At 43.8% G+C, this 12,862-nt stretch overlaps 1 pseudogene across 1 annotated transcript; it reads right to left on the bottom strand.

Moving 5' to 3' along the window:
• Window positions 1-704: 704 nt before the first annotated feature.
• LOC106583041 (TATA element modulatory factor-like) lies at window positions 705-12,705 on the bottom strand (annotated as a pseudogene). The gene is made up of 15 exons (XR_014382139.1): window positions 12,096-12,705; window positions 10,484-11,825; window positions 7,137-7,240; window positions 5,369-5,495; window positions 4,978-5,222; window positions 4,674-4,844; window positions 4,246-4,483; window positions 3,965-4,122; window positions 3,641-3,827; window positions 2,552-2,621; window positions 2,209-2,295; window positions 1,984-2,102; window positions 1,632-1,813; window positions 1,282-1,407; window positions 705-1,027 (listed from the first exon to the last, which is right to left on the bottom strand). The product of XR_014382139.1 is annotated as a TATA element modulatory factor-like (transcript).
• Window positions 12,706-12,862: the final 157 nt, after the last annotated feature.

Here is a 12,862-nt window from a genome sequence, read left to right as displayed (position 1 = left end):
TACATACATACCACTGCAATACTTTCTTTCCGATCAATTCGAATAGCATAACAGCTGGTTTTCTTGTCCAACGTTAAACAATTAAGGGAAAGACAACATTTTCGTGCAAACATCCATTGTATCATTATTCATGTTTACACGATATGAAATCATAGCTTTCTTTTTTAATTACAAGGAAAATGCCTCTTCTGAGATATCTGCAGGTTACCTTTGCCTTGCCTTTCAACACAACATAACTTCAATTCAACAGATTTCCTAGTCCAGCCATATACAGTGACACCAAGGGCACAGTTTGGTTCTCTACACATAATACCTCTGAAGAAAAATGCAAGCAAGCAATAAATACTATCTTTACTACCCTTTCTGTTCCTCCAACCTGATGTAAGACGTGAAGTATTCAGAAACATATGATGCCAATTAGGATAGAAGATAAAAACGGTCAATATAACGTGATAGTCCATCTCTCTCACACACACAGCCAGCCGATCACAATAAAGGACAGTGATATCTAAAGCAATCTGCCTAACAGGTTGTTTGGTTTTGAATCAATGCAAAGTGACTATTAAATTATGATTGTACAATCTTAAATTGTGACTATCTTTCATATCTGTACATGTTAAGATATAGATTTTTTACCCACATTCTCATAATTTCCCTCTTAAATAGTTCGATTTGGATCATTAAAACAATAAGATAATCACAGATCCTCAAATCCCTTTTTTTATTTAAAGACAGCGATGGAATGTACCAAAAAAATTGCCTATTCTGTAATCAGAAATAAAAGCATGAACTCTTCTTTTCCCATCCTTTACAGTGAACGTACTTCTACAAAAATGTGTTTTTTGTATCTGTGTCTATTGCATGGAAGTCAAATAGATAGATCAGCCCATTTCTGGTTTTTGAGCAGTTCATCAATCTGGGTTTTGTACATGTTCTTGATGTCCTCCAGGTCGAGTCTCAGCTCCTCTGCCTCCTCAGCCTTCTCTCCATACATCTGGAGGATGGTGTTGTGTCTCTGCTCCAGCTCCTACAACACAGTCCGTCACACAACACAGGCTCAGAGGACAAAACTAGATCTATAGTCTCAAGAGGGCTAACTCTAGTGGATGTTTCCTTATCTGTGACTAGATGGTTATAAAGCTCTGTCCAGCAACTCATCTTGCGAGATGTTAGTTTTCACAACTAACATCTTGTATTTAAGCTAAATAATCACAACAGGGATTTACCCTAATATGATTAAACTGTCTAAGTGGTACTTCTATGAATTAATCCTCTCCTCACCTGAAGTTGCACTTTCAGTGTGGAGATCTCCTTCACACTGTCCTCCATCTCCTCATTCTGATTGGTCAATCTGACCATCTCCTCCGCCATGGAAGAGCGAGTCCTCTCCAGACTAGAGATCTACAGCTGAGGGGGCAGGCAAGAGAGCGAAAGAGGGAAAGAATGAAAGAGGAAAAAAAGAGGTAAGAAAGATCCTGGCAAGCAGTTTTTCAACAACCTTCAGAAAGTATATTTGTAAATCAGACACTTCATCGAAAACTAGAAGGCATTTGAAAAAATGCATGTAGGACACACTTCCAGTGGTAGTCCTCAAAGCAATGTTGAAGCAGTGTCAGGCAGGCAGCTGGTACCTGTAGCTGCGCTCTCTCCCTCTCTGAGTTTAAGCTGGGACTGCAGGTTCTCTATGATGCTGGAGCCTCCACTGAGCCGAGCCGCCTCATACAGGTTGGTCCCACTCAAAGACATGGACATGGTCATCGTCCCCAACGACTGATCCAGAGAGTCCTCCTGATGAAATACAAAACATGTCTCTCTTGTTAACCATCCAACCTCAAGCGAGCCAAATATACAAACTAGCTCAGATTTGTCCCTTTGCCATAAGTTCCCTATTTATTTCACTGAGGTAACCATCCCTAATACTGGGCAAAAAATGGGAGGTTGGCTGGGTGTGAAAGGGTAAACGGTGTGGCGGTGGTGAGTAACTGGGAGGAGGAGGAGTGCAGGCCGGTGTGGTCTACTGCACTGATGGAGCTGGAACGGGACAGGGAGGGGGTAGATGAGGCTGGGGGCTCACCCACAGACTGAACCAATGACTTCCGCTCCTAATGACAGAAACAGCATGTCATTTTCACTCCACACAGACTGATTTAAGAACAGACACACAAGGTTGGTCATTGATATAAAACAGAACTCAATAAATAGATCTACCTTTTCCTTGAGGTGTGCTAGGTAGCGTTTCTTCCTCTCTTGCTCCACCTTCATTTTTTCCATCTCCAGCTGATTGGTCAGGAGTAGCTGGTGGGAGGAACAGAGGAGGTTAAATCAAATCAACTGTATTTATGAAGCACTTTTTACATCAACAGATGTCACAAAGTGCTGTACAGAAACTCAGTTTAAAACCCCAAACAGCAAGCAAGGCAGATGTAGAAGCATGGTGGCTAGGAAAACTCCCTAGAAAGGAATGAAACCTAGGAAGAAAACAGGCTATGAGGAGGTGTGAAGAGTGTTGTTACATTACTGCAGGGTAAGTAGGGCAGGGGAAGAAACATACCTTGTCCTTCTTGGCCTCCTCCTGTGTTCGAGTGCGCTCTCCCCTCAGATTCTCCAGCTCCACATGCTCCCTACACCATATTTATCATCATTAGTCATTTAGGTCAACATTGGATCATTCAGAGATCCTCACTGAACTTCTGGAGAGAGTTTGCTGCACTGAAAGTAAAGGGGCTGAATAATTTTGCACGGCCAATTTTTCAGTTTTTTTATTTGTTAAAAAAGTTTGAAATATCCAATAAATTTCGTTCCACCTCATGATTGTGTCCCACTTGTTGTTGATTCTTCACAAAAAATTACAGTTTTATATCTTTATGTTTGAAGCCTGGAATCTGGCAAAAGGTCGAAAAGTTCAAGGGGGCCGAATACTTTCGCAAGGCACTGTACTTTAGACCACTGCAACTGTTTTAAAGTCACCATTGGCCTCATAGTGAAATGCCTGAGCGGTTTCCTTCCTCTTCGGTTACTGAGTTAGGAAGGACACTTGTATCTTTGTAGTGACTGGGTGTATTGATACACCCATCCACAGTTGAATTAATAACTTCACCATACTCGAAGGGATTTTCTATGTCTGCTTTTTGTATTTTGACCCATCTACCAAAAGGTGCCTTTTGCAAAGCATTGGAAAACCTCCCGGGTCTTTGTGGTTGAATCGGTGTTTGAAATTCACTGCTCAACTGAGTGACCTTACAGATAATTTTATGTGTGGGGTACAGACGTGGTAGAGATTCAAAAATCATGTTAAACACTATTGAACACAGTGAGTCAATGCGCCTTATTTTGTGACTTGTTAAAAAAAAAAATACTCCTGAACTTATTTAGGCTTTCCATAACAAAGCGGTAGAATACTTACTGACTCAAGACATTTCAGCTTTTCAATTAAGTGTAAAACAATTCCCATAACATAATTCCTATTTGACATTATAGGGTATTGTCTGTAGGCAAGTGAATTTTTTATCCATTTTAAATTCAGGCTATAACACAACAAAATGTGGAAAAAGTCATGGGGTGGGAATACTTTCTGAAAGCACTAAGTGAAGGCAACTTCCTACTGTGTCTCACCGAGCCTGTGTTAAAAGCCCTCCAGTACCTGTCATCCTCCAGTTTCTCCAGCCTGGTCTTTTCTGTGTCCAGCTGACCATGGAGACGCCCTTTCTCCTGAAGAAGCAGGGAATTCTGGGACTCCAGTGAGACCAGCTGGGCCTTAATGGCCAAAAGCTCCTCAGTTGCCGTGCACTCCTTTTCCACAGCAACAGCCAGCTGGGCCTGTGCCTCGGCTGTTGAGTTAAAGGGTGGGAGGTTAAAGGAATTAAACCTTTATCTAAAAATAGGAGCAATCTGTGGTCCTGACAAGATGTAGAAAGCTCTTGTTACAAACTAAAGTAAATTGTGACTTCAGAGGTTCTGTTCTCACCTAGTCGATCTGAAATGTTCTTCTCTAGTTTCTCCCATGATGCCGTCTGGCCAACCAGCGAGGCCTGCAGGTTCTCGATCTGTCTGAGCAAGGGCTGTGTTGCTGAGGTAACACATCTGACTCAGCTCCTGGGTCCTGGTCTCCTCCCCCTGCAGTCTCTAAAGACCACCGTAAACACATCAGTGTGTAACCTTTGACCCCTAACACACAAGCATGGCTGGGCCTTACAGTCAACTCCAAAGAAGTAATGAGGAAAACAGGCCTGTGTGAGTGTCTCCTACCAGCTGCAGGTCACTGATCTCCTCCCTCAGGTAGTCTTCTTTCCTGGCCTGCTGCTGTTCAGCCCTCTGCAGAGCCAGCTGCAGATCAGCCACCTGGTTGACCAAAGCATCCTGCTGCATGCGGGCCTCCACCAGGGTCATAGCCAGCTCCTCCTTGGCCTGGGTTTCCCTGCTCAAAGCAGCTTCCTGGGCCTCGCTGGCATGGCTGGCCTTGGCTTTGTGCAGCCCTGCCAGCTCCCTGAGATCACATACACCCCACCATGTCACTACATGGCTTGGAAATATGAGTTGGTGCTTCTGTGACCGTCTTTACCCATCAGAATGTTGTGTCTTTGTGGGATCTCTAAATGACAAGCACATCTGAAGCAGGAGTTGGAAAAGTAGAGTTATTATTACTTTACAAGTAAGTGTGAAGTATGTATTCTTACTTGAAGGAGTTGTCGAGGGCAGCCTGCAGGCTCTTATTGTTTTCCTGGAGCTCCTCTGAGTCATTCTGGAGTTTGGTCATGCCCTTCTCCTGGCGCTCCACCACTATGTTCAGCTTGTTAATGTTGTCCCTGTGCTGCTTCTCCACCTCCTCCTTCCCATCAAAAAGCTGGAGACACACACACACAGCCCGGCATGGTTAGATACTAATGGGCTTTCAAGGTCAGGACACACTTCTGATGCCCAAAAAAGTATTGCAACTTTTCTATAAAATTCTAAAATGTTAAATATATTTCCCCTGACCTGTTGTAGGTTTTGAGCTCTTCCTCCTGCTCTTTAAGCATCTTGTTCTGTTTGGTGATTTTAGTCTCACTCTCTTTGTTCTTCACACGCAGCTTCTTGATGATGTTGGAGTGCTGCAGCTGCTGCTTGGACAGCTTCTCACCCTCCTCCAGCAGTCCGCGGATCTGCTTCTCCTTCTCTCTGATGATCTCCATAGTCTCGTTGGAGTTCAGTCTGGTGGACAGCTCTTCCCTCATCCCCTTAATCTCCTATGGAGGAAACATAACAGTAAAAAGACTTGAGACGATGCTTGAAGAAGGCTTTTTTTTGCATTGTCACTAATGTTCAGTTAGATGACTCAATGATCTTAAAATTGGTTATTGGGCAGTGTGATAGTTCTTAGCTTGTGTTTTACCGTCTTGGCAATGTCTCTCTCCTTGCACGCTAGCTGGGCTTTCCTCTCTGTGTCTGCGATGTGCTGGGTGAACTCCTCCTTCAGAGACTGAACACTGGAACTCTCCTCCTTAAGACCAATCACCTCGCTGCGACACACACAGAGACCCCTCAGTCTCACAAAGGACCATCCTTATCCAAACACCATACATACCTTCCCATAGACAAAACCAAGAGGACAAAAATTCGCCGACAAACAATTAAGTTTCTTTAGGCTATTCTAATATAGACCATGCAACTGAACAAAAATATAAAACACAAAATGCAAAATGTTACAGCTCATATAAGGAAATCAGTCAATGGAAATAAAATAACTAGGCCCTAATCTATAGGTTTCTCTGGGAATACAGATACGCATCTGTTGGTCAGATTTTTTTTTTTTTGAAGTAGGGGCGTGGATCAGAAAAACAGTATCTGGTCTGTCAACTACTTGCCTCATGCAGGGCCATGGAACACATCTCCTTCGAATAGAGTTGATCAGACTGTTGCTGTTGTTCCACTCTTCTTCAATGGCGGTGCAAAGCTGTTGGATATTGGATCTGGAACACGCTGTCGTACACGTCAATCCAGAGCATCCCAAACATGCTCAATGGGTGACATGTCTGGTGAGTATGCAGGCCATGGAAGAACTGGGACATTTTCAGCTTCCAAGAATTGTGTACAGATCCTTGCGACATGGGGCCATGCAATATCACGCTGAAACAAGAGGTGATGGCGGCGGATGAATGGCACGACAATGGGCCTCAGGATCTCATCACGGTATCGCTGCATTGAAATTGCCATTGATAAAATGCAATTGTGTTCGTTGTCCGCCACCATGCAGCACTCTGTTCACAATGTTGACATCAGCAAACTGCTCGCCCACACAATGCCATACACGCAATCTGTCCGGTACAGTTGAAACCGGGAATCATCCGTGAAGAGCATACTTCTCCAGTGGCCATGTTGGAGAAGTATGTGAGCATTTGCCCACGGAAGACGGTTACGACGCCGAACTAGTCAGGCCAAGACTCAGATGAACGTTCCTGAGATCGTTTCTGACAATTTGTGCTGAAATTCTTTGTTTGTGCAAACCCACAATTTCATCAGCTGTCCGGGTGGCTAGTCTGAGATGATCCCAGAGGTGAAGAAGCCGGATGTGGATGTCCTCGGCTGGCACGGTTACACGTGGTATGCGGTTGTGAGGCCGGTTGGACGTACTGATAAATTCTCCAAAACAACATTGGAGGCGGCTTATGGTAGAGAAATTAACATAAAATTATTTGGCAACAGCTCTGGTGGACATTGCTGCAGTCAGCATGCCAATTACACACTCCCTAAAAACTTGAGACATCTGTGGCATTGTGTTGTGTGACAAAACTGCTAAATTTAGAGTGGCCTTTTATTGTCCCTACACAGGGTGCACCTGTGTTATGATCATGCTGTTTAATCAGCTTCTTGATATGTCACACCTGTCAAGTGGATGGATTATCTTGACAAAGAAGAAATGCTCACTTACAGGGATATAAACAGATTGTGCACAGAATTTGAGCAAAAAGCTTTTTGTGCTTATGGAGAATTTCTGTGATCTTTTATTTCAGCTCATGAAACATGGGACCAACACTTTACATGTTGTGTTTATATTTTCTTTCAGTATATTTCCATTGGTGAGTTTAGAGAATGCTCCTTTCTGCTCTTACATGGCATTTTCAGACCTGGATTTTACCCAATGTCAAGATCTTTATACGCACTCTTTAAGGTTGTCACACTCTTCCTCTAGCCTTGCCTTGCCTTTGCTGATTGACAGCAGCTGTAACTCCCTCTTCTCAAGGCAGCTTGACAGCTCATCAATTACCTACAAAAAAGTCCACATAGGAATTTCACAGGAAATGCACTCAGTGAATGCATAAACTGATAGTGTACCTTGTTTCTAGACTTGCTTTCAAAGGACAACGTAATTTTCAGTTTCCACCAAGAATGTTTTTCAAATAGAGGAGCACACTGTTTAATACATGATGGTTTGGGGAATGCTTCTTGTCGACAGGGTCAATCCATGTCATTTCAGCAAGCCATGACACCCATCTCAGATTGTTCCAAAATCGTGTCTGTAGTTAGAAACAGCTAAGATTAGCATTCCTGCAACATTATTTGGTTGAAATATACTTTTATCTCTGAGAAATTAAGCTAATTGTCCACTTTAAATGAAAGGATAAGGATTCATATAATAATATTCAATAAATATAGTACCTAACATTTCATTTGGACCAAACGTTTTCCTAACAATGAGTAAGACATGGGGAATCCAAAGAAAAGGTCCAAAGCCACCCACTGATCCCTCACACCAATCCCACCTCAACAGTGAGTATAGAGTATCAGTTTTCTATGTCTGACAAGTAGTATGGAGCCATGGTTGAGTATTGTTTCTTCATCCTATGTAATGTATCCTCAGTGAATATGTTTTTTCCCCCTTCAGATAAATTAGTCTTTGAAGTTGTTAGGTTTATGGCCCATCCTACATCCTGATATTATCAGGTTCTGACCACTAGATGGTGGTGTTCCAGATGATGTTAAAGGGATAGGCCTTGTTCACCCAAATTACAAAATCACATATTGGTTTCCTTACCCTGTAAGCAGTTAATGGACAAGGTACGAGAGCAATCCATTCTTTCGTTTTGTTGTCTACTGTTTCAAATACTAACTTTCTAGCATTTGTACCATAAATCCAATGCAAGGCAATGGTACCTATAGTATATTATAATTTACATACATAAAAATGTATTGTGTAACTCAATGATTGTGCTTATTGATGACAACAAACCCAAAGCATGGATTGCTGTCATACCTTGTCCATAAACTGCTTACAGGGTATGGAAACCAATTTAATTTTGTAATTGGGGTGAACTCGGCCAATCCATTTAACATCACCTGGAACAGCACCATCTACTGGTCAAAACCTGGTAATATCAGGACGTAGGATGGGACATATACCAAACAACTTCAATGACATTTATCTGAACAGAGGAAAAATAAAACATCATCAAATTCCGAGAATACATTACATAGGATGAAGAAACAATACTCCGAGCCACAGCTCCATACCACTTGTCCATGTAAAATATAGAGAACTGATCATTTGTACTCATTGTTGGGGTGGGATTAGCGTGGGGGGGGTGTCCATGCATGGCTTTTGACCATGTCGTCAGATTCCTTGTCTAACTCATTGTTAGAAAAAATAAGTTTGGTCCAATTTGATCAAATCATATTTCAACAAAATTGTTTTGCAGGAATGCCAATCCAATCCGTTTCTAACAGAAACAATTAATGAACAATCTGAGATGGGTACCAAAATCCTTTCTTGTGCTTTGAGGTGGAGCAACCCCACAGGGACCATTTACAGTGCATTCGGAAAGTATTCAGACCCCTTGACTTTTTCCACATTTTGTTATGTTCCAGCCTTATTCTAAACTGGATTTCTCAGCAATCTACTACACACAACACCCCATAATGGCAAAGCAAAAACATTTTATTTTTTTATGTATAAACCAAAAAATATGAAATATTACATTTACATAAGTGTTCAGACCCTTTACTCAGTATGTTGTTGAAGCACATTTGGCAGCGATTACAGCCTGGAGTCTTCTTGGGTATGACGCTTGGCACACCTGTATTTGGGGGTTTCTCCTATTCTTCTCTGCAGATCCTCTCAAGCACTGTCAGGTTGTATGGGGAGCGTCGCTACACAGCTATTTTCAGGTCTCTCAAGATGTTAGATCGGGTTCAAGTCCGGGCTCTGGCAGGGCCACTCAAGGACATTCAGAGAGTTTTGTCCCCAAGCCACTCTTGCGTTGTCTTGGCTATGTGCATAGGGTCTTTGTCCTGTTGGAAGGTCCTGAGCTCTCTGGAGCAGATTTATATCAAGGATCTCTCTTTATTTTGCTCCATTAACCTTTCCCTTGATTATGACTAGTCTCCCAGTCCCTGCCGCTGAAAAACGTCCCCACAGCACAATGCTGCCACCACCATGCTTCACCGTAGGAATGGTGACAGGTTTCCTCCAGATGTGACGCTTGGCATTCAGGCCAGAGTTAAACCTTGGTTTTATCAGACCAGATAATCTTGTTTCCTCATGGTCTGATAGTCCTTTAGGAAAACTCCAAGTGGGCTGTCATGTGACTTATACTGAGGAGCGGCATCCATCTGGCCACTCTACCATAAAGGCCTGATTGGTGGAGTGGTGCAGAGATGGTTGTCCTTCTGGAAGTTTCTCTCATCTCCACAGAGGAATTCTGGAGCTCTGTCTGAGTGACCATCGGGTTCTTTGTCACCACCCTGACCAAGGTCTTTCTCCCCCGATTGTTCAGTTTGGCCTGGCAGCCAGCCAGCTGTAGGAAGAGTCTTGGTGGTTCCAAACTTCTTCCATTTAAGAATGATGGAGGCCAATGTGTTCTTCGGGAGCTTCAATGCTGCAGACATTTTTTGGTACCCTTCCCCAGATCTGTGCCTCGACACAATCCTGTCTCGGAGCTCTACGGACAATTCCTTCCTTCCATGGCTTGGTTTTTGCTCTGACATGCACTGTCAACTGTGGGACCGGATATAGACAGATGTGTGCCTTTACAAATCATGTCCAATCAATTGAATTTACCATAGGTGGTCTCCAATCAAGTTGTAGAAACATCTCAAGGATGATCAATGGAAACAGGAAGCACCTGAGCTCAAGTCTCATAGCAAAGGGTCAATACTTATGTTATTAAGGTTTTGTTTTTTTATACATTTGCAAAAATGCCTATATACCTGTTTTCACTTTGTCATTATGGGGTATTGTGTGTATATTAATGAGGATTTTTTTAAATTATTTATTCCAATTTAGAACAGGGCTGTAACGTAACAACATGTAGAAAAAGGGAAGGGGTCTGAATACTTTCCGAATGCACTGTATTTTGGTATATGAACATGACTGCCCAACAGTGCCACGATTCTGCTCTCTATGAGTCGGTATTTAAAGTCACACAAACCCATGCACATTCACACAACACACACTGTTTTTAAAAAGTGATGTTTCAAGTTGCAAAGGTCATGTTGTGGACCGCTGTATTACCTTTTGAAGGTCTAGAATCTGACAAGTTGACACTCCTCTTTTCTCCTCTGTTATTGGTGGGGGCTGCTGTTCCTCTACGTCCTCAGGCTTCTCGCCGTTAACAGGCGTGGCACTGCGACCACTCTCCTCCATCTCAGTCTTATCCAGAGACTGATCCTTCATTGCTTCTGTTAGCCCCTCCTCTTCCTGTTTGTCCTCCTTCCGTACCTGTGCGGGGGTTGCAACTATGACAGGAGGTGAGGGCATGGGTCCTGCGGTGACAGACGTCAGCGTCCGGCTCCCTGGGATCTCATCGTCAGAGTTGACTTCACTGACACTGCGGCTGTCCAGAGGCTGCATGCTGAACGAGTCGATGCGGTCAAAGGCATTGGAGGAGGATCCGCAGCGCTCGGTCAGCTTGGCGTAGTCCTCCAGGCGGGAGAAGTCCCCACAGGCAGAGGCTGAGAGCAGCTGGAAGGAGCCCTGCATCAGGTGGAGGCCTGCCTTGGCCTCTGTAGTCTCTTGCCTGGAACTGGCCGAGCTCTCACTCTGCACACTTTCATGGTCCAAAACCTCTATGTCAATAGTGGTGGAGGTGCCTGAGGAGAATGCGCTGACAGGAGGGGAGGGGGTGTTGCTCTGTCTGTCCACTGATTTCGGGGAGGGTGCTTCACTCTGTCTGTCCTCCACTTTGGGGTCTTTGGGCTCCAATAGGATTTCCTTAGGGGGTGTGGTAGGGAAAAAGTCGAAGAGGGACTCCAGTTCAGTGTTGCTGGGGCGTTCAGAAGTGTCAACAACATCATCAGGTTGGGTGTCTGAGGGAGTAAATGGTCGTTCTGTTTGTGCATCCTGAGGAACAGCAAGTTGTATCCTCTACAGTTGATTCTACCCAGCTCTCACTGATTAGTGGACTGTCAGTGTCATTATGAGCATCACCCTGAGCCAAGACTGGAGGGTCTGGTGTCTGAACGAGGACGATTTCTGAGGAAGACCATTGACTTTTGAACTCAGTCAGGACAGCCTGGTTCTCATCAGCTTCCTGGTCTTCCAGTCTGTTGTTTCCTTCATCCCTGGCTTGTGAGGGTCCATATCGTCCTTAACCATAGTCTCCCTGTTCTCCTCATCCTTCTCCTGTAGCCGCCTGTGGGACTTGGTGGGTGGCACAGATACAATCTGGGTATTCATGACACCCTGCAGTTCTCCTGGGGGCAGAAAAGCATTGAAGAAGTTTTCTGTTTCATCCACAACCGTGCGGGTGACAGGGGTCGTGATGGCCTCAGATGACAGAGGGAGAGTTGAGGAGGAGGAGATTCCCATTGTGTCAACCCCCATCCACCGCTCAATGGCATCTTCCCTGGTAGAGCTAACGGGAAAACAGGTTGTAGCCCTTGTTGGTAAATTACCAGAAGATAAGGGCATATAAGTCAGACACCAAAGCATATTTAATATTTATTTTATTGGGTAAATTAGACACTGGCTCATCATGGTTTCCTTATCACGATGACTAGTTAGTGTTTCACTTTCATTGGTAATCACATCAATTCAGAAATAATGCTCAAACGCAAATGGTTGTGTAATATTAAATCACAAATCAACCAATGACAGCAGTACACCGATATGCTATAACATTAGCTAACGTTACTTCACCTACCGCCATAAGGCATTACCACTGTGTCGCCCCGTTCGTCTTCTTTAATGTCAAGAACTCGGTCGATGGATTTCTGAGCTGTTGTCAAAGCTTGTTTGGCAAAGCTTGACAGCTCGGTAGAGCTGAACCAACTCATGATAGCCGTCTCTTGCTAGCAAGCGCTAACGTTAGTGAACAGACTCTCTAGCTAGCCAGCCAACTTAGCTAGGAGTATGAACATCCGCATGAGGTTTGCTAACAAGACAGAGAGTTTACTTGTCAGCTTGAAATAATATGCCCATTCCACGCAATGAGCCATATGTTTTAACAACAATCTCTGTCGAAGCAAATAAGCGAGTTGGCTAGCTGGTTAGCTAGCTAGATAACCATCAATCAGGCAAACCGTTCCTCGACCTCGATACAAGTCAAAGAATACTACAGAAATATAACGTTAGCTAGCTAATTCATTCATACAGCGGAATGAAAATCCCTGCCTCAACCAGGATATGACTCTTTAAACGTTATTATTCTGTTTCGTTAATCGCCTTTCCCTTTCATTGTCAATTTGTTTTGGTATTTTTTTAAATATGGCGTAATTCAGGGAGTTTCTTCATATGGGCGTTCCTTGATATCAGGAAACGCCCATTAGTGCCTGCCATTTGGTCAGTCCATTGATCAGTTCCTGCCATAGAGACGGTATTAGGTTTTGTAAGAGGGGGCACCCGATTGCACCGGAAGAGGGAGGCCCAACTCAGAGGAAACTCAGTCTCCAT

The sequence above is a fragment of the Salmo salar genome, chromosome 22 (assembly GCF_965601325.2).
Source record: "Salmo salar chromosome 22, fSalSal1, whole genome shotgun sequence".
Classification (NCBI taxonomy): Eukaryota; Metazoa; Chordata; class Actinopteri; order Salmoniformes; family Salmonidae; genus Salmo; species Salmo salar.
This window is presented reverse-complemented; position numbering and strand designations above follow the sequence as displayed.